The sequence below is a fragment of the Ceratotherium simum genome, chromosome Y (assembly GCF_057802395.1).
Source record: "Ceratotherium simum simum isolate JZ-2026a chromosome Y, ASM5780239v1, whole genome shotgun sequence".
NCBI classification, from domain to species: Eukaryota; Metazoa; Chordata; class Mammalia; order Perissodactyla; family Rhinocerotidae; genus Ceratotherium; species Ceratotherium simum.
The window spans coordinates 8,120,794-8,139,725 of NC_141941.1; the positions used below are offsets into that span (position 1 = coordinate 8,120,794).

General features: G+C 36.1%; 1 pseudogene; it reads left to right on the forward strand.

Moving 5' to 3' along the window:
• The window catches only part of LOC147911636 (DENN domain-containing protein 10-like), a 119,822-nt pseudogene that overhangs the window by 44,221 nt on the left and 56,669 nt on the right, over nt 1–18,932 (forward strand).

Below are 18,932 nucleotides of genomic sequence, written 5' to 3' on the forward strand. Positions count from 1 at the left end.
CAGTGGAGCTAATGTTTTTTCCCTCTTAATATTTGACCTATTTGGATCTGTTTGCAGACTATCACCTTTACTATCCTCTATATAATGAAATATACCTTCAGTTCATTTGTTTGGAGTGGAGAGTGTCTTTTTCGTCTCCGATTGAATCCCTGAACCTCTCGTAACACCATGCTATACATTAGATTCCCAGAATTTATTTATCTTATGGCTGGGACTTCATACCCTTTGCCCAACATTCTGCCATGGTCCCCAATCCCCAGTCGCAGGCAACTACCATTCTATTCTCTATTTCTAAGAGTTTGACTTTTTCGATTTCTCATGTAAATGAGAACCTGCAGTATTTCTCTTTCTCTGTGTGACATTTTACTTTACATAATGCACTCAAGGTCCATCCATGTTGTCACAAAAGGCACGATTTCCTTCTTTTTCTGACTGAATAATATTTCATTGTGTGTATGAGTATATATATATACTCATATATATATATATATAATAGATATATTTTCTTTATCTGTGTTTTTTGTCGATGGACACTTATGGCTGAATGATAGTTGCGTTGCTTACCACGTTTTCTTTATTCATTCATCTGTTGGTTGACACTTACATTGTTTCCACATCTTGGCTATTGTAAATAATGCTGCAATGAACATGGAAGTGCAGATAATTTTTTGAAATAGTGATTTCATTTTCTTTGAATGTATACCCAGAAGGAGAATTGCTACATCTCTTTCTATGGTGATTCTATTTTTAATTTCTCAAGCAGCTTCCATACTGTTTCCCATAGTGGCTGTACCAATTTACAGTCCAACCAACAAAGTTTCCCCTATCTCCACATCTTTTCCAAAGCTGTTGTCTCTTTTATTTTTGATAATAGCCATCCTAATAAGTATGAGATGATATATCATTGTGATTTTGATTTGCGTTTCTCTAATGACTAGTGATGTCAAGCATATTTTCATGTACCTATTGGCTATTTGTATGTCTTCTTTAGAAAAGTGTCTGTTCAGGTTCTTTGCCCCTTACATAATCATCGTGTTTGCATTTTCGCTGTTGAGTTGTGAGTTCCTTGTAAATTTTAAATATTAGCGCCTTATCAGATGTATGGTTTGAAATGTTTTCTCTCATTCAGTGGTTTGCATTTTTATTTAGCTGATTGTTTTCTTTTTGCTGTGAAGTAGCTTTTTAGCTTGATGTAGTCCAATTTGTTCATTTTTTGCTTTTGATGATTGTGCTTTTGGTGTCATATGCAAAAAATCTCTGCCAAGACCAATGTCAAGATGTTCTTTTCCTATGTTTCTTCTAGGAATTTTATAGTTTCAATCTCACACTTAAGTCTTTAATGCATTTCAAGTTAATTTTTGCGAGTAGTGTAAGATAGGGGCCCAATATTATTCTTCTACATGTGGTTATCCAGTTTTCCTTGCACCAATTATTGAAAAGATGATTATTTCCCAATTATTTCTTGACTTCCTTGTCAAATATTAGTTGACCATATATTTATGAGTTTATCTAGGCTCTTGATTCAGTTCCATTTGTCTATGTGTTTATTTTTATGCCAGTATTATACTGTTTTTATTACCATAGCTTTGTAATAAATTCCTACTGGTTTGTAAAAAGTTCCTGAAATCAGAAATTGTAGTGACTCCAGCTTTGTTTTCTTTGTCAAGATTGCTTTGACTATTTAGAGGCTTCGTAGTTCCATACCACTTACAGAATTTTTTTCTATTTTTGTGCAAATTGCCATTGGAATTTTGATAGGAATTGCATTAAATCTATGGATGTTTTGAGGCAGTGTAAATGGTTTGGGGTAGTATAGATGATCTTGGGTAGTTAGGTTTTTGGGTAGTATTAACACTGTTGATTCTTCTGATCCAGGAGCATAGGATATCCTTCCATTTATTTGTGCCTTCTTTAATTTCTTTTATGATTGCCTTGTAATTTTCTGTGTACAGATCTTTCACCTCGTTAGTTAAACTTATTACTAAATATTTTTTGATGTTACTGTAAATAGGATTGTTTCTTTTACTTTCTTTGATAGTTTTTGGATGTATTGAAATACAACTGATTTTTATATGTTGATTTTGCATCCTAAAACTTTTTTTGAATTTGTTTATTAGTGGTAACAAATTGTTAATGATGTTCTTAGGATTTTCATATATAAGATTACATCACCTGCAAACAGAGATAGTATTACTTCTTCCTTTCTGATTGAAGACCTTTTATTTGTTTTCTTTGCCTAATTGCTCTGGCTAAGACTTCCAGTGCTAAGTTAAATAGGATGGTCAGAGTGGCACCCTTGTCTTGTTCCTGATCTTGATGGGAAACCTTTCATCATTGAGGATTGTTTGTATGCATTAGTAATATATGGTCTTTATTTGTGGAAGTATGTATCTTCATCCACTTTGTTGGGAGTTTTTATCATGAAAGGATGATGAATTTTGTCAAATGCTTTCTCTGCATCTAGTGAGATCACATGATTTCTTTTTTTTCTGAGGAAGATTAGTCCTGGGCTAATATCTTTGCCAATCTTCCCCTGCTTCATACATGGGTCGCCAACACAGCATGGCTGACGAGTGATGTAGGTCCATGCCTGGGATCTGAACCCATGAACCTGGGCCACAAAAGCAGAACATGCCAAACTTAACCATAGACCCTGGGGCTGGCCCCAAAGATCATATGATTTTTACCCCTCATTTTATTAATGTGATGTATCATATGTATTGACTTGCATATGTTGAACCATCCTTGCATCACAAGGCTAAGTCTCATTTAATCATAGTGTGTTATTCTTTCAGTGTTAAATTGGTTTGTTAATATTTGTTGAGAATTTTTGCATCTATATTTATTAGGGATAATGGCCTGTAGTTTTCTTTTCTGGTTTTGTCTTTATCTGGCTTGGGTATTGGGGTAATGCTGGCCTTGTGCAATGAGTTTGCAAGTCTTCCTTCCTCTCAATTTTTTGGAAGAGTTTGGGAAGAATCAGCCTTAATTCTTCTTTAAATGTTTAGTAGAATTTACCAGTGAAACCATCTGGCCTTTTCTCTTTTGGAGGTTTTTGATTACTGATTCTTTGTAATCAGTACTAATTCTCAGTAATCTTTAGATTACTAATTCTCTTTGCTAGTAGTTAATCTCTTTATATTTTTTATTTCTTTGTGATTCAGGCTTGGTAGGTCATGTCCAATTCTTCTAGGTTGTCCCATTTGTTGGCATATAATTGTTTATAGTAATCTCTATGACCTTTTGCATTTCTATTGTATCGATTGTAATTCACCTCTTTCATTTCTGATTTTATTTGAATTTTCTCTCTTTTTTTTTACTCAGGCTACGGGTTTGCCAATTTTGTTTGCATTTTCAAAGAAACCAGCACTTAATCTCATTAATCTTTTCTATTGTTTTTCTAGTCTCATTTATTTCTGCTGTGGTCTTTGTTATTTTCTTCCTTCTTCTAGCTTTGGGCTTAGTTTGTTGTTTTTTTTAGTTCTTTGAGATGTAAAATTAGGTTGTTTTCTTAAGAGCTTTCTATTTTCTTAGTATGTGCATTCATGGCTATAAGCTTTCCTCTTAAAATGACTTTTGCTGCATCCTATTAGTTTTGATATGTTGTGTTTCTATTTTCATTTGCTTTAATCTATTTTTTATTTCACTTTTCATTTCTTTTCGACAAATTGGTTATTCAGGAGTTTTGTTTATTTTCTACACATTTGTTCATTTTCCAGTTTTCCTCCTGTTTTAATATCTGATTTCATAACAGTATGGTGAGAATAGATACTTGGTATGATTTCAATCTTCATACTTTTGCTAAGGTTTGTTTTGTAAATTAATATATAATCTATCCCAGAGAATGTTCAGTGTGCATTTGAGATGAATGTGTATTCTGTTGCTGTTGGGTAAAATGTCTGTTAGGTCCATTTGGTCTAATGTATGGTTCAACATTTCCTTATTCCTTTATGTCTGGAATGATATATCCATCATTAAAAGTGGAATATTGAAGTCCCTTACTATTACTGTAGTGCTGTCTATTTCTCTCTTCAGATCTGTTAGTATTTGTTTAATATATTTAGGTGTGCTGATGTTGGGTGCATAAATATTTACAATAGTTGTGTCTCTTGATGCATTGACTCATTTATCGTGACATAATGACTTTCATTTTCTCTTGTTACAGTTTTTGATTTAAAGTCTGTTTTGTCTAAGTTTAGCTACACGTCTCTTTATGTTTCCATTTGCATGGAATATCTTCTCCATTACTTCACTTTCAGTATTTGTGTGTCTTTGAACTTAAAGTCAGTCTTGTGTAGGAAGTGTGTAGTTGGTATTTGTTTATTTCATTCAGCCATTCTATGCGTTTTGACTGGAGAATTTAATACATTTGCTTTTAAAAGTAATTCTCGATAGGCAAAGACTTAATGTCATCTCTATTGCTTTCTGGCTGTTTTGTGTTTCCCTTGTTTGTCTCTTCCTCTTTGGCCATTTTTCTTAGTGGGTTGATGATTTTTCTTAGTAGTGTGTTTTGATACCCTTCTCTTTATCTTTTGTTTATCTAATGTAAGTTTTCGTTTTGTGGTTGCCATAGTGCTTACCTGTAATATCTTTTAGATGTGACATTCTGTTTTGCTGATAACAACTTAACATTGACTGCATACAAAAATTCTACCCTTTTACTCTATTCTCCATGCTGATGTTTTTGATGGCACAATTTACCTTTCTGTTTTGTCTCCTTAACCAATTATTGTAGCTATAGTTATTTTTAATATGTTTGCCCTTTAAACTTTTATACTAGAGTTATGATTAAACTACCCCTATATTATAGTATTAGAATATCCTGAATTTGACTATATACTTACCTTTATCAGCATGTTTTACACATTTATATGTTTTCTTGTTACTAATTAGTGTCCTTGTATTTCAGCTTGAAGAACTCCTTTACGCATTTCTTGTAAAGCAGTCTAATGGTGATTAACTCCCTCAGCTTTTTTTACTTTGGGAAAGTATCTCTCCTTTATTTCTGAAAGACAATTCTGCTGGCAGTTTTTAGTACTTTAAGTGTTATCCCACTCTCTTGGCTTGCAAAGTTTCTTCTTCGATATCTAGTGATAACCTATTGGGGTTTCTTTATATGTGAGAATTTTTTTTTCTGTTGCTTCTTTAAAAATTCTCTATCTTTGATTTTAGACAATTTTATTATACTTCATCTTGGAGAAGATCATTTTGGGTTGAAAATTTGGGCTTTTCTATTAACTTCATGCATTAAATATCTAAATCTTTCACCAGATTTGGAAAGTTCTCAGATATTTTAATTTCTATCTACTTTTAATATTTTTTTCCCTCTCGGACTCCAATAATGTGTAGATTTTTTCTCTTAACAATAGCCCTAATTCTCACAGGCTTTCTTCCCTCAGTATTTATTCTTTTTGCTCCTCTGACTGTATGATTTCAGATGATCTGTTTTCTAGTTCACTAATTCTTTTTCTGCTTAGCTGAGTCTGCTGTGTAAGCTCTCTGTTGAACTCTTCAGTTCCATCACAGTAGTCTTTAAATTTATGATTTCTGGTTTTTAGATTGTTTCTATATCTTTGTTAAACTTCTCATTCTGCTCATGCATTGTATTCCTACTTTTATTTAGTTATCCATCTTTGTTTTATTGTAGTTCACTAATTTTTTCTTTTTTTGTCCCTGAGCTAACATCTGTGCCAATCTTTCTCTATTTTGTATCTGAGACACTGCTACAGCATGGCTTGATGAGCAGTGTGTAGGTCCACGCCCAGGATCCGAACTCATGAACCCTAGGCCACTGAAGCAGAGTGTGTGAACTTAACCACTAGATGCCAGTGAATTCTTTGTTAGACAATCTATAGATCCCTGTTTCTTTAGAGTTAGTCATTGGAATTTTGTTAGTTTCCTTGGTTGGTGGTGTTTCTTTGATTTTTCATGATCCTTGTGGTCTTGTGTTGCTGTCCGCACATTTGAGTATGTAGGCAACTCTCCCAGGGCATGGGAAGTCCTTATCTAATTTTCTCTATATATGCAGTTGTTTTTCTCCTCCCCCTTTTAATTGGGATATTATTGACATATAACATATGTAAGTTTAAGGTGTACAATGTGATTATTTGATACAGGTATACATTGCAAAGTGATTACCACAATAAAGTTAGTTATCACCTCCATCCCCTGACATAATTACCATTCTTTTTGGTGATAATATTTAACATCTAGTCTCTCTTTTTTTTAGTTGAGGTAACGTTATACAAATTTAGGTATACATCATTATAATTTGACTTTTGCGTAAAGTACATTGTGTTCACCACAAAAAGTCTAGTTTCCATCTGTCATCAAGTAAGTGACACTATGTACCCATTTTACTATCCCCTTTTTCCCCTGGTAACCACCAAACTGCTGTCTGTATACACGTCTCTTTTTAAATCTTCCACATGAGTGAGTTTATACAGTATTTGTCTATCTCCATCTGACTTGTTTCACCCAGGATAATACTTTCAAGGTCCAACCATGTTGTAACAAATGGCAATATTTCATCTTTTTTATGGCTGAGTAGTATTCCATTTTATATATATCACATTTTCTTTATCCATTTATCCATCAGTGGACACTTAGATTGTGCTATTGTAAATTATGCTGCAATGAGATAGGCATGCATACATGCCTATCTCAGAGATACTGCAGCTTTGGTTCTGGACCATTGCAATAAAGTGAATATTGCGGTAGAGTGAGTCACATGTATTTTTTTGTTTCTCACTGCGTATAAAAGTTATGTTTACACTCTACTGTAGTCTGTTAATTGTACAATAGCATTATGGGTTTTTTTTAAAGGAAGATAGGCCCTGAGCTAACGTCTGTTGCCAGTCTTCCTCTTTTTTTCCCCAAAGCCCCAGTACATAGTATATCCTAATTATAGGTCTTTCTAATTCCTCTTATGGGGGATGCCTTCTCAGCGTGGCTTGATAAGTGGTTAGTAGGTCCACACCCAGGATCCAAACTGGTGAACCCCGGGCTGCAGAAGCAGAAAGTGTGAACTTAACCACTATGCCACTGGGCCAGCCACACGTTATATTTTTTAAAAAGGTGCATACCTTCATTTAAAATACTTTATTGCTAAAAAGTGCTAACCATCAGCAAATCAAACCAAAGCCAGTGATCAAACCAAAGCCTTCAGCAAATCATAATCTTTTTGCTGGCAGAGGATCTTGACTCAATGTGGATGGCTGCTGCCTGATCAGGGTGGTGTTTGCTGAATGTTGGGGTGGCTGTGGCAATTTCTTAAAATAAGGCAGTAATAAGTTTGTCTCATTGATTGACCTTTCCTTTCAAAAATTATTTCTCTCCTGTGTGTGATGCAGTTTGATAATATTTTACCCAGAGTAGAACTTTCAAATTTAGAATCAATCCTCTCAAACTTGCCACTGCTTCATCAACTAAGTTTATGTAGTATTCTAAATTCTTTATTGCCATTTCAACAATATCCACAGTATCTTCACCAGTATATTTCATCTCAAGAAACCACTTTCTTTGCTCATCCATAAGAAGCAACTCCTCATCTGTTAGAGATGTATCATGAGATTGCAGCAATTCAGTTACGTCTTCAGGCTCCACTTCTAATTCTATTTCTCTTGCTATTGTGGTTTTGACTTGCATTTTTCTAATAATTAGTGATGTTGAATAGCTTTTCACGTGCCTGTTGGCCATCTGTGTATCTTCTTTGGGAGAATGCCTATTTAGATTCTTTGCCTTCTCTCTTTTTTCTTAGTGAGTCTAGCTAAAGTTTTGCCAATTTTGTTTATCTTTCAAAGAACAAGATCTTAGTTTCATTGATCCTTTCTATTGACATTTTAGTCTCTATTTCATTTATTTCCACTCTTATTTTTATTATTTCCTTTCTTCTACTGACTTCGGGCTTTGTTTATTCTTCTTTTTGCAGTTTCTTTAGGTATAGTGTAAGCTTGTTATTTGGGATTTTTCTTGTTTTTTTGAGGTAGGCCTGTATTACTATATATTTCCCTCTTAATGCAGAAGAGAGAAGGCATCCCCTCTGCACCCCATAGATTTGGGTATGTTGTGTTTTTATTTTCATTTGTCTCCAGGTACTTTTTGATTTCTCCTTTGATTTTTTCCATTGATTCCATTATTATTCAGAAGCATGTTGTTTAGCCTCCACCTATTTGTGACTTTTCTAGCTTTCTTCTTATAGCTGATTTCTAATTTCATATTGTTGTAGTCAGAAAAGATGCTTGATGTGATCTCAATCTTCTTAAATTTATTGAGACTTGTTTTGTTTCCCAATGTGTGTCCTATTCTTGAGAATGTTCCATGTACACTTGAGAAGAAGTGTATCTTGCTGCTTTTGAATGGAATGTTCTATTTTGTGTGTGTGTGTGAGGAGGATCAGCCCTGAGCTAACATCCAATGCCAATCCTCCTCCTTTTGTGGAGGAATATTGGCACTGGGCTAACATCTGTGTCCATCTTCCTCTACTTTATATGGGACACCACCACAGCACGGTTTGACAAGCGGTGCGTTGGTGCATGCCCAGGATCTGAACCTGTGGACCCTCAGGCCGCCGAAGCGGAGCGTGCGCTCTTAACCGCAGCGCCACTGGGCTGGCCTCTAGAATGTTCTAGTTTTATCTATTAAGATCATCTGGCCCAATGTTTTATTTAAGGCCACTGTTTCCTTTTTAATTTTCTGTCTGGAAGATCTACCCATTGATGTAAGTAGGGTATTAGTCCCCTACTACAGTGTTGCTGTCTATTTCTCCCTTTATGTCTGTTAATATTTGCTTTATATATTTAGGTGCTCCTAGCTTGGGCACATACATATTTTCAAGTGTTATATTCTCTGGTTGTATTGTTCCCTTTATTGTTGTGTAGTGCCTTTCTTTGTCTCTTGTTACAGTTTCTGTTTTATAGTCTATTTTGTCTGATATAAGTACTGCTATACCAGCTTACTTTTTGTTTCCATTTTCATGGAGTATCTTTTTCCATCCCTTCGCTGTCAGTCTCTGAGTGTCTTTATATCTTAAACGTGCCTCCTGTAGACAGCGTACACATGGGTCTTATATTTTTATCGATTCAGCCACTCTGTGCCTTTTTATTGGAATGTTTATTCCATTTACATTTAAAGTAATTACTGTTAGGTATATACTTATTGCCATTTTGTTTATTTCTTTCTGGATGTTTTTATAGTTCTTCTTTGTTCTTTCTCTTCTCTTGCTCTCGTCCCTTGTGATTTGATGACTTTCTTTACTGTTAGGCTTGGGTTCCTTGCTCTTTACTTTTTGTGAATTTATTATAGGTTTTTGTTTGTGATTGCCTTGAGCTTCATTTATATCAACATATGTATATAGCAATCTATATTAAGTTGATGGTCTTTTAAGTTCAACTTTGTACTAAAAGTCCTACACCTTTCTCTTGCCCCTCAGATTTTAGGTTTTTACATCATATTTTATGTATTTTGATTTTGTGTATCCCTTAACCTCTTATCAGAGAGAGAGATATTTTTCATAATTCTGCCTTTTGACCTTCACAGTAGGTAGTTGATCTGCTACCATTACTGTATATTTGCTTTTACCAGTGATATTTTTTCTTTGATAATTTTCTTATTTGTATTTGGGGCCGTCTGTTTTCCAATTAAATAAGTCCCTTTAACATTTCTTGTGGGAATGGTTTAGTGGTGGTGAACTCCTTTAGTTTTTCCTTGTCTGGAAAACTGTTTATCTCTCCTTCCATTCTGAATGATAACTTTGCCAGGTAGAGTATTACTGGTTGTAGGTATTGTTCCTTTCAGCACTTTGAGTATATTGTGTCACTCCTTTCTAGCTTGTGAGGTTTCTGTTGAAAAGTCAGCTGATAGCCCTATGGGTTTTCCTTTTTATGCAACTTATTACTTTTCTCTTGTAGATTTTAGCGTTCTCTCTTTACCTTTAATTCTTCACATGTTAATTATAATGTGTCTTAGTGTGGGCCTCTTTTGGTTTATCTTGTTTGGTACTCTCTGTGCTTCGTGTATGTAGGTGTCTGTTTCCTTCCCCAGCTTAGGAAAGTTTTCAGCTATTATTTCATCAAATAACTTCTCTGCCCCTTTCTCTTTCTTTTTCTCCTTCTGGGACAACTATAATGCAAATGTTAGTATGCTTGATATTGTCCCAGAGATATCTTAAACTGTCCTCATTCTTTTTTTCTGTTCAGCTTGGCTAATTTCCTCTATTCTTTTGTCCAGATTGCTGATCCATTCTTGTGTCATCTACTCTTGCTATTGATTTCCCCTAGTGAATTTTTTATTCTCATTGTAGTATTCTTCATCTCTGATTGGCTCTTTTTAATATTTTCTAATTCTTTGTTGAAGTTCTCACTGTTTATCTTTTCTTCTCCTAAGTTCTGTGAACATCCTTTTGACCACTAGTTTGTACTCTTTATCAGGTAGATAGTTTATCTCTGTTTCATTTAGTTCTTTTTTCTGAAGATTTGTCCTGTTATTTTATTTGAAACATATTCTTTTATCTCCTCAATTTTCCTCCTTCTCTGCACTTTTTTCTGTGTATTAGGTAGATGAGCTATATATTCCAATCTTAGAGATGTGGCCCTATATGTTATGGGGCCCACCAGAATGCTCCCCTCTTGTTGCCCGTGCCAAATGCTCCAGGGGTGTCCCCTACGTGGGCTATATGTGCTTTTCTGTTGCAGCGGGGCTGCTACTGCTGTCAGTGCACTGGCAGGCCAGCTTTGCCCCTGGGCTAGCTGGTTGTGAGGCCTGGCCATGTTTGGCTTCCTGTGGGTGCATTATTAGAAGGGGCAAGACCCCAGCATGGCTATCTGTTAGCCTACAACTACTGTGGGTTTGCTAGTGAGTGAGGCAGGCTCCCAGTATGGCAGATTGCCAGGCCCAGGGGTGCACAACTGCTGCCTGGTGGTTGACTGCATCAGGTACACCATCATGGGACAATTTCAGGTTGTTGGTGGGCAGGCAAGATCCCTTGTGTGGTTGTTTGTGTGGCCCAGTGGCACAAGTCTGTGTCAGGTTCACTGGTGGTAGGGCCAGTCCCTAGGATGGGCTATCTGTGCTGCCTGGCTGTGCTTGATTTCCTCAGGTTCTCTAGCGGGGGTGCATGCCAGAGGAAGGATTCCAAGGGTATCTGCCAGTGTCTGTATCAGCACAGCTGAACTAGGTGTCAATAATGGCTGCTGTCAATGTTTCAGTCTCTAGGGGATGGGCCCAGATGAGTCCTGCCTCTCTAGGATACGCCCCAATCTTAGTAAGTGAGTCTTTTTTACTAATGGACTATGCAATTTTCTATCTGGTGTTTTTGTGCTGGTTTCCAGGTTGAGTCTGTGCATGAGCCCTTTAAAAGCACATTTTCTTTTCCCTAGAGTTCTATAGTTTTCCTATGCATATTCCCTTTTGATTTTCAAAGCCAGGTATTATAGTGTCTCATCTCTCCTGTGCTGGATGTAAAGGCTAGATTGCCTAATGTGGAACTTGAATCCTCTGCTTCTCTGGGAAAATCTTTGGGATCATTCCTGACTATGAAGCCCTAAGCCTAGTGTGTGTTTTTTTCCTCAGCAAGATTGCATCTCTGCTTCTTCCATCTCTCTCTGTGTTCTTCCTTGTTGTGGAGGTTCTTTTCATCCATTGTCCAGATCTCTTTCAGGGGAAATTGTTCCACAGGTAGTTGTAGGTGTGTTGTGTCAGGAAGGAGATGAGTTCAGGCTTCTCCTGTGCAACCAAATTCCAGGCTCCTACTAATCTAAATATTTTAGTTCTGGAGTCTGAAAATCCGAGATCAGGGGGCCAACATGGTTGGGTGAGGGTCCTGCTTTTACTTTCTATATTGATCTTTAATATAATATATAATTTTGTATTTTAAAATGTACACTAACTGTGGTTCATTTATACAATGGAATCCTATATAGTTGAAGTGAATAAAATAGATTTATTTTATCAACATAAATTAAGAATTCATTTTGAAAATGGACCTTTATGGTATTTTCCCACAATTGTCTAAAATCACAGAGTGCGCTTTTAAAAATAGAAATCTTCAAGAGAGTGAGATCAGCAAAACTGTCAAATAAGATGTCCCTCGTGTGTATCTCCACCCTGCACAGCAATAATTTGTCATTCATCCACAGTAAAAAGGTGCATTCATAGGACTTTTGAGATGCAAGTAGTAAATTATGAAACCCTAGTGCATTCCAAGACCAAAGATTTATGTTTTGAGAAGACAGGCTCAAATCCACACAGCTGACTCATCCACCAAGCGATCTAGGAGGAGTCAGCATACCTGTGGCATACAGACCTTGGTCCTGGCTGTGACCCTGAAGTGGCCTGTGGCCTGGCTCCAAATTGTCCTAGTCATAGCAATAATCCTGCTGGCACAGGGACCTCATTGGAGACTCTCCCATCTGTGACCGTGGAGACCCTGAAAGGACACTATACCCAGCTCCACCAGCAGATCTGTCTTCCCAGGGACCCAGCAGGAGACAATCCTATCTGCACTTTCAGAGATCCTGAAAAGACCCTACACTTAACTCCAGCCCTTCCAGCCACTGCTAGGAACCGCTCCAACACACTCAGGGAACTGATGAGAGACATACCTCCAGAGTATGTCTCTGGAGACATTCATACTTCCAGAGCCAAGCCTCAGTTGTGACTCTTGAACCTAAAACAGCCCTGAGGCACAGATCCAGCCCCTCTAAGCCATGGTTCAGAGCTAGTCTTGTCCGCCCAGGGACCCATCCAATGACCAAACAGCAGCTCTGCCAGGCCAGAGCCAAATCCACCATGCACCCAGCAATTGGCCCACTGTCTGAGGACCCAGCTGTGAACCCTGAAGTGGACACATGTCCCAATACCTCAATATTGAACAAGTTAATGGAGATAGTCCCATCTACCCAGGGACCAGAGATAATCTACACCCACCTGAGCCACTGGTAACAAGCCCATCAATAGTGGACCTCATTGCAGACCCAGAAACAGCCTCATAACATAGCATGACTGTGACTCCAGAGGTAATCTCATCAGCCTGGGGAACAGACAGAGGTCTTTACCTGCTGATACCAGTCTGTAAAGACTGGAAGAGGTGTTTTCTCCTTCAGATTGACAGACATCAATGCAGGTTTACATGCATTGACACAAATTGTCAGGCAAATATGACACCATAAAAGGAAATTAAAGCTCCAATAACCAACCCCAAGAAAAAGGAAATGTATGATTTACTTGACAGAGAAATTAAAGGAATCATCTTAAAGAAACTGAATCAATGCAAGAGAACACAAATAGACAATTAAATTAAATCAGGGAAACAACATATGAACAAAATGAGAAGTTTAATAAAGAAATATAAACCATATAATATATGAACTGAACAGAAATCCTGGAGCTGAAGAATACAACGACAAAACTAAAAAATTCAATAGAGAGCTTCAACAACAGCCTTAATCATGCAGAAGAAAAATTAATGAGCTCAAAGACAAATCATTTGAAATTAGCTGGTTAGAGGAACAAAAAGAAAAAATAACTTGAAAAATGAAGAAGCCTATGTGATTATGAGACACCATCAAGCAAATAAATATTTGCATCATAGGAGTCCCAGAAGAGGATGACAAAGAGAAAGGGGCAGAAAAATCATTTAAATAAATAATAGCTGAATACTTCTTAAATCATTGGAGATATATGGACATTCATGTACAGGAAGCTCTAAAAACCCAAAGCAAGATCAATCCAAAAGGATTACTCAGAGACATATTATAATAAAAAATGTAAAAGTCAGAGACAAAGAATTTTAAAATCAGCAAGAGAAAAAGGACTAATCACGTACAAGGGAACCCCTCTAAGGCTATTAGTGGATGTCTCTTCAGACACTTTGTAGGCCAAGAAAGGGTAGGATGTGATCTTCAAATTACTGAAAGAAAAAATTGCCAATGACGAATACTATACCCAGCAAAACTTGCAAAAAATGAAGGAAAGGGGTCAGCCTCCAGGTAAAGGGGTTAAGGCCAGCACATCCGCTTCAGCAGCCTGGGTTTGTAGGTTCAGATCCTGGGTGCAGACCTACAGCACTCATCAAGCTGTACTGTGGTGGTGACCTACATACAAAATTGAGGAAGACTGGTGCAGATGTTAGCTCAGAGCGAATCTTCCTCAAACACACACGAACAAGAAAAAATGAAGGAGAGATAAAGACATTCTTAGACAAATAAAAGCTAAGGGAGTCCATCAATACTAGACTGACATAACAAGAAATGAAAAGAGAGTCTTTAAGTTGAAATAAAAGGATGCTAAGTAACAACATGAAAACATATAAAAGTATAGAAATCACTAGTAAGGTAAAGATATGTAGATAGATAGATGATAGACGTAGATAGATGACTGACTGATTGATTTGGAATTCACTAATACTATAATGGTGGTGTCTAAATCACTTTTATCTCTAGTATAAAAGTGAAAAAAATAATATTAAAAACAACTATAGCTACAATAATTTGTTAATGGATATGAAATATAAAAACATGTAAAGTAAGAAATCCACAGCATAAAATATGGGATGAGGAGTAAGTACAGAGTTTTTGTATGTGGCTGAAGATAAATTGTTATCTCTTAAAATAGACTGTTATTTCTATGTTTTATGTAAGCTTCATGGTAACCACAAATAACTTATAGCAATTAAACAAAAGATAAAGAGAAAGGAATTAAAGTGTATTACTACAAAAAACAAAACACAAATGAAGACAGTAAGAGAGGAACAAAGGAACAAAAAAATAGAAAACAATTGACGAAGTGGATATCAGTTTGTATCTGTCAATAATTACTTTCAATATAAATGGTCTAAATTCTCTCATCAAAGGACTTAAAGAGGCTGAATGGATAGAGACAAGATCCAACAATATGCTGCCTACAAGGGACACACATAGTTTTAAGGACACACAGAGGCTGAAAGCAAAGAGATGGAAAAAGATATACCATGCAAATGGTAACCAGAAGAGAGCAGGAGTGGCTATACTTACCTCAGAAAAAATAGACTTTCAGTCAACGATAATCACAAGAGACAAAGCAGGTGACTGTAGAGTGATAATGGGTTCTATTCATCAAGAGAATATAATTATAAATACATATGCACCTATGTATATCATAGCAACAAAATATTTAAAGCAAATATTAATAGAGTTGTAGAGGGAACTAGGTAGCATTACAGTAATAATTGGGACTTCAATACTCTACTTTCAACATTGGAGAAATCATCCAGACATAAAATTAATGATACACAAATCTGAATATCACTCTAGACCAAAAGGACCTAAAAGATATGTAAAACCGAACTGCACCCAACAACACCAGAGTACGCATCCTTCTAAGGCATATGTGGAACATTCTCCAGGATAGATCATATGTTGGCCTATAAGCAAGACTTAACAAATTTAAGAAGACTGAATCATATCTAGTATGTAGTCCAACCAAAATGGTATGAGACTAGAAATCAGGAACAGGAGAAAAACCGAAAAATTTACAAATACATGGAAATTAATACACTTATGGTCAATAGGTAAAAGAAGAAATCATAGGGTAAATTAGTAAGTATCTTGAGAAAAATGAGAACGAATACATAACAGACCAAAACTTATGGGATGCAGCAGAAAGAATTCTAAGAGGGAAGTTCATGGTGTTAAGCGCCTACATTAAGAAAAACAAAAGATCTCAAATAAATGACCTAATTTTACACCTCAAGGGATAAGAAAAAGAAGAACACGGTAAGGCCAAGTGAGCAGAAAAAATGAAATGATAAGGATTAAAGCAGAAATAAATGAAATAAGGACTAGAAAGACAAGAGAAAGAAATCAATGCAACTTAGAATTGGTTTTTTGAAAGCACAAGCAAAATTGACAAATCTTTAGCTAGACTAACCAAGAAAAAAAGAGAGAGGAATCAAACAAAATTATAAATGAAAGAGGAGACATTATAATTGACACCACAGAAGTACAAAGGGTCATAAGAGGCTATTATGAATAATTATAAACCAACACATTGTATAACCTATAGGCAATGTATAAATGCCTAGAAATATGTAACCTACCAAGACAGAATCATGAAGAAAGAAAATCTGAATAGACCAATAAAGACCAAAGAAATTGAAGCAGTAATTAAAAATATCCCAACAAAGAAAAATCCAGGATCAGATAGCTTCATGGGTGAATTGTGCCAAACATTTAAAGAAGATCTCATATCAATCCTTCTCAAACTCTTCAAAAAATTGAAGAAAGGGGAACACTCCCAACCTCATTTTATAAGGGCAGAATTACCCTGATACCAAAACCAGCTGGAAATATTACAAGAAAAGAAAACTACAGACCAATAGCCCCAGTGAACATAGAGGAAAAAATCCTCAATATAATTGTAACAAATACAATTCAACACCACATTAAATGAATTTTACAGGATGATTAAGTGGGATTTATCCCTTGGATGTAAGAATTGTCAACATACACAAATTCATAAATGTGATACACCATTTCATAGAATGAAAGATAAAAATTATATGACCATCTCAATAGATGTAAAAAAAAAAAAAGCATTGAACCAAATTCAGCACTCTTTCATGATGAAAACTCTCAACAATTTGTGTATAGAAGGAATGTACCTCAATGTAATAAAGGCCAAGCACAATAAACCCACAGCCAACATCGTACAGTGAAAAGCTGAAAGATTTTCTCTAACATGAGGAATAAACAAAGATACCTCCTCTCACCATTCCTATTCAGTGTAGTACTAGAAGTCCTAGCTAGAGCAATTTGGCAAGAAAAATAATTAAATGTTTCCAATTCATAAAAGGAAAAGTAAAATTGTCTCTGTTTGCAGATGATACTATCTTGTACATAGAAAACATCAAAGAAATTGTTAGAACTAATAAGTGAATTCACTAAAGTTGTAGGATACAAAATCAACATACAAAAATCAGTTGCATTCTACACACTAACAATGAACTAACTGAAAGAGAAATAAAGAAAATAATCTCATTGACAATAGCATTAAAAAGAATAAAATGTTTTGGAATAGTTTAACCAAGGAAATATCTGTTGACTGAAAACATAAGACACTAATGAAAGAAATTGAAGAAGATACAGATAAATGGAAAGATATTCCATGTTCATGAATGAGAATTAATATTGTTTCATACTGCCCAAAGCAATCTAGAGATCGAATGTAATCTCTATCAATATCCCAACATTTGTCACAGAAATAGAAAAAACCTCTAAATTTCACATGGAATCACAAAATATCCCAAGTAGCCAAAGCAATCTTTGGAAAGAAGAACAAAGTTGGAGACGTCACACTTTATCATTTCAAACTACATTACATAGCTATAGTAACGACAACAGTATGGTACTGGCATATAAAACATTTACGCAGACCAATGGAATAGAATGGAGAGTCCCAAAAATAAACCTATGGATATACAGTCACCTGTTTTGCAAGGGAGTCAGCAAGCCTCAGTGGGGAAAAGAGAGTCTTTTCAATAAATGGTGTCAGTTGGGAAACCTGGATCTTCACATGCAAAAGAATAAATTGGATCTGTATCTTACACCACTCAGAAAATTTAACTTGAAGTGGTTAAGGCCTTAAATGTAAAACTTGAAACCGTAATCCTCCCAGAAGAAAACTTATGGAAAATCTCCTTGACCTTGGTGTTGGCAGTAATTTTTTAGATATGACACCAAAAGCACAAGCAACAAAAGCAAAAATGTATATCTGGTAGATCTCTAGGTTGCATGAGAGAACAACTCTGTCTGCCTTGTTTACTTCCAGCATTTAGCAGAGTACCTTTCACATAAGAGGAATTCTCTAACTACTTTTTGAATAAGTGAATGAATCATTTTGTATATTTCTCTAAGGAATTTAGATTTTAATTATTATGTAAAGAAGATCCCTTGCAGTATTGTGAGCAAGGAGACTGACATGATATGTTTTACATTTTAGAAAGAGCATGGCCGTGGATGCAAGCATGCCAGAGATATTAAAAAGTTTATGAATTTATCTTAGCAAATAAATGGTGCAGGTTTAAACCATGTCAAAGCTGTCAGAGAAGGAAACGGCATCTCAGTTCAGTTTCTACGAAAAACACTTGGGTGCGGCCAGTTATTTGGGAGGTTATGTTAGTTTCCTAGGGCTGTCATAAAAAATTATCACTAGCTGGTGACAAAAGTAAAATTATTCTCTGGAGGCCAGAAGTGCAAAATTAAGATGTTCGCAGGGCCTTACTCCCTGTGGTGGCTTCCGGCATACCTTGACTTGTGGCTGCATAACTCCAATCTCTGTGTTTCTCTTTACGTGGTCTTACGTTTCTCCATGTGTATATTTTCCTCTATGTCTTATACGGTTACTTGTATTTAGGGTCACCCAGGTAGTGCAGGATGATCAAATCTTGAACTCCCTAACTAAATTTTACATCTTTACATTTAAAGACCCTTTTTCCAAATAAGGTCAGATTGCTTAGGTATGAAACCTACCTAATCACTATTTGGGGATAAAAACATGGACATATCTTTCTTGGGGACACCATTCAATCCGTGACGGAGGTGATCCCACTCAAGTGAGGAAAGTGTCTTATGAAACTGAGAAAGGAGAAAAGCCACTAAGGGAGTATCAGGTTACTTCTGGGGGCAACACAACACCCTTGGGACCTTCTTAAGAAATATGTAGAACACACATCACAATCATCCCACTGAATGATGTGAAGACCGCGGCATTTATTTGCTAGCTCCCATTCCAATTTGTGTAGAGGATTTTCCCTGAGACTATCGGTTCTCTTGAGATTTTGTGTTATGCCTGGTTATGGCTGAATGAGCTACTCCACTGTCAGAAAAAGTGCTCAGACAAAGGAGTGAGATGCAAGTCTCAAGGAGGGAAACTGTCAGCCAGGCAGTAACCATCTCCCT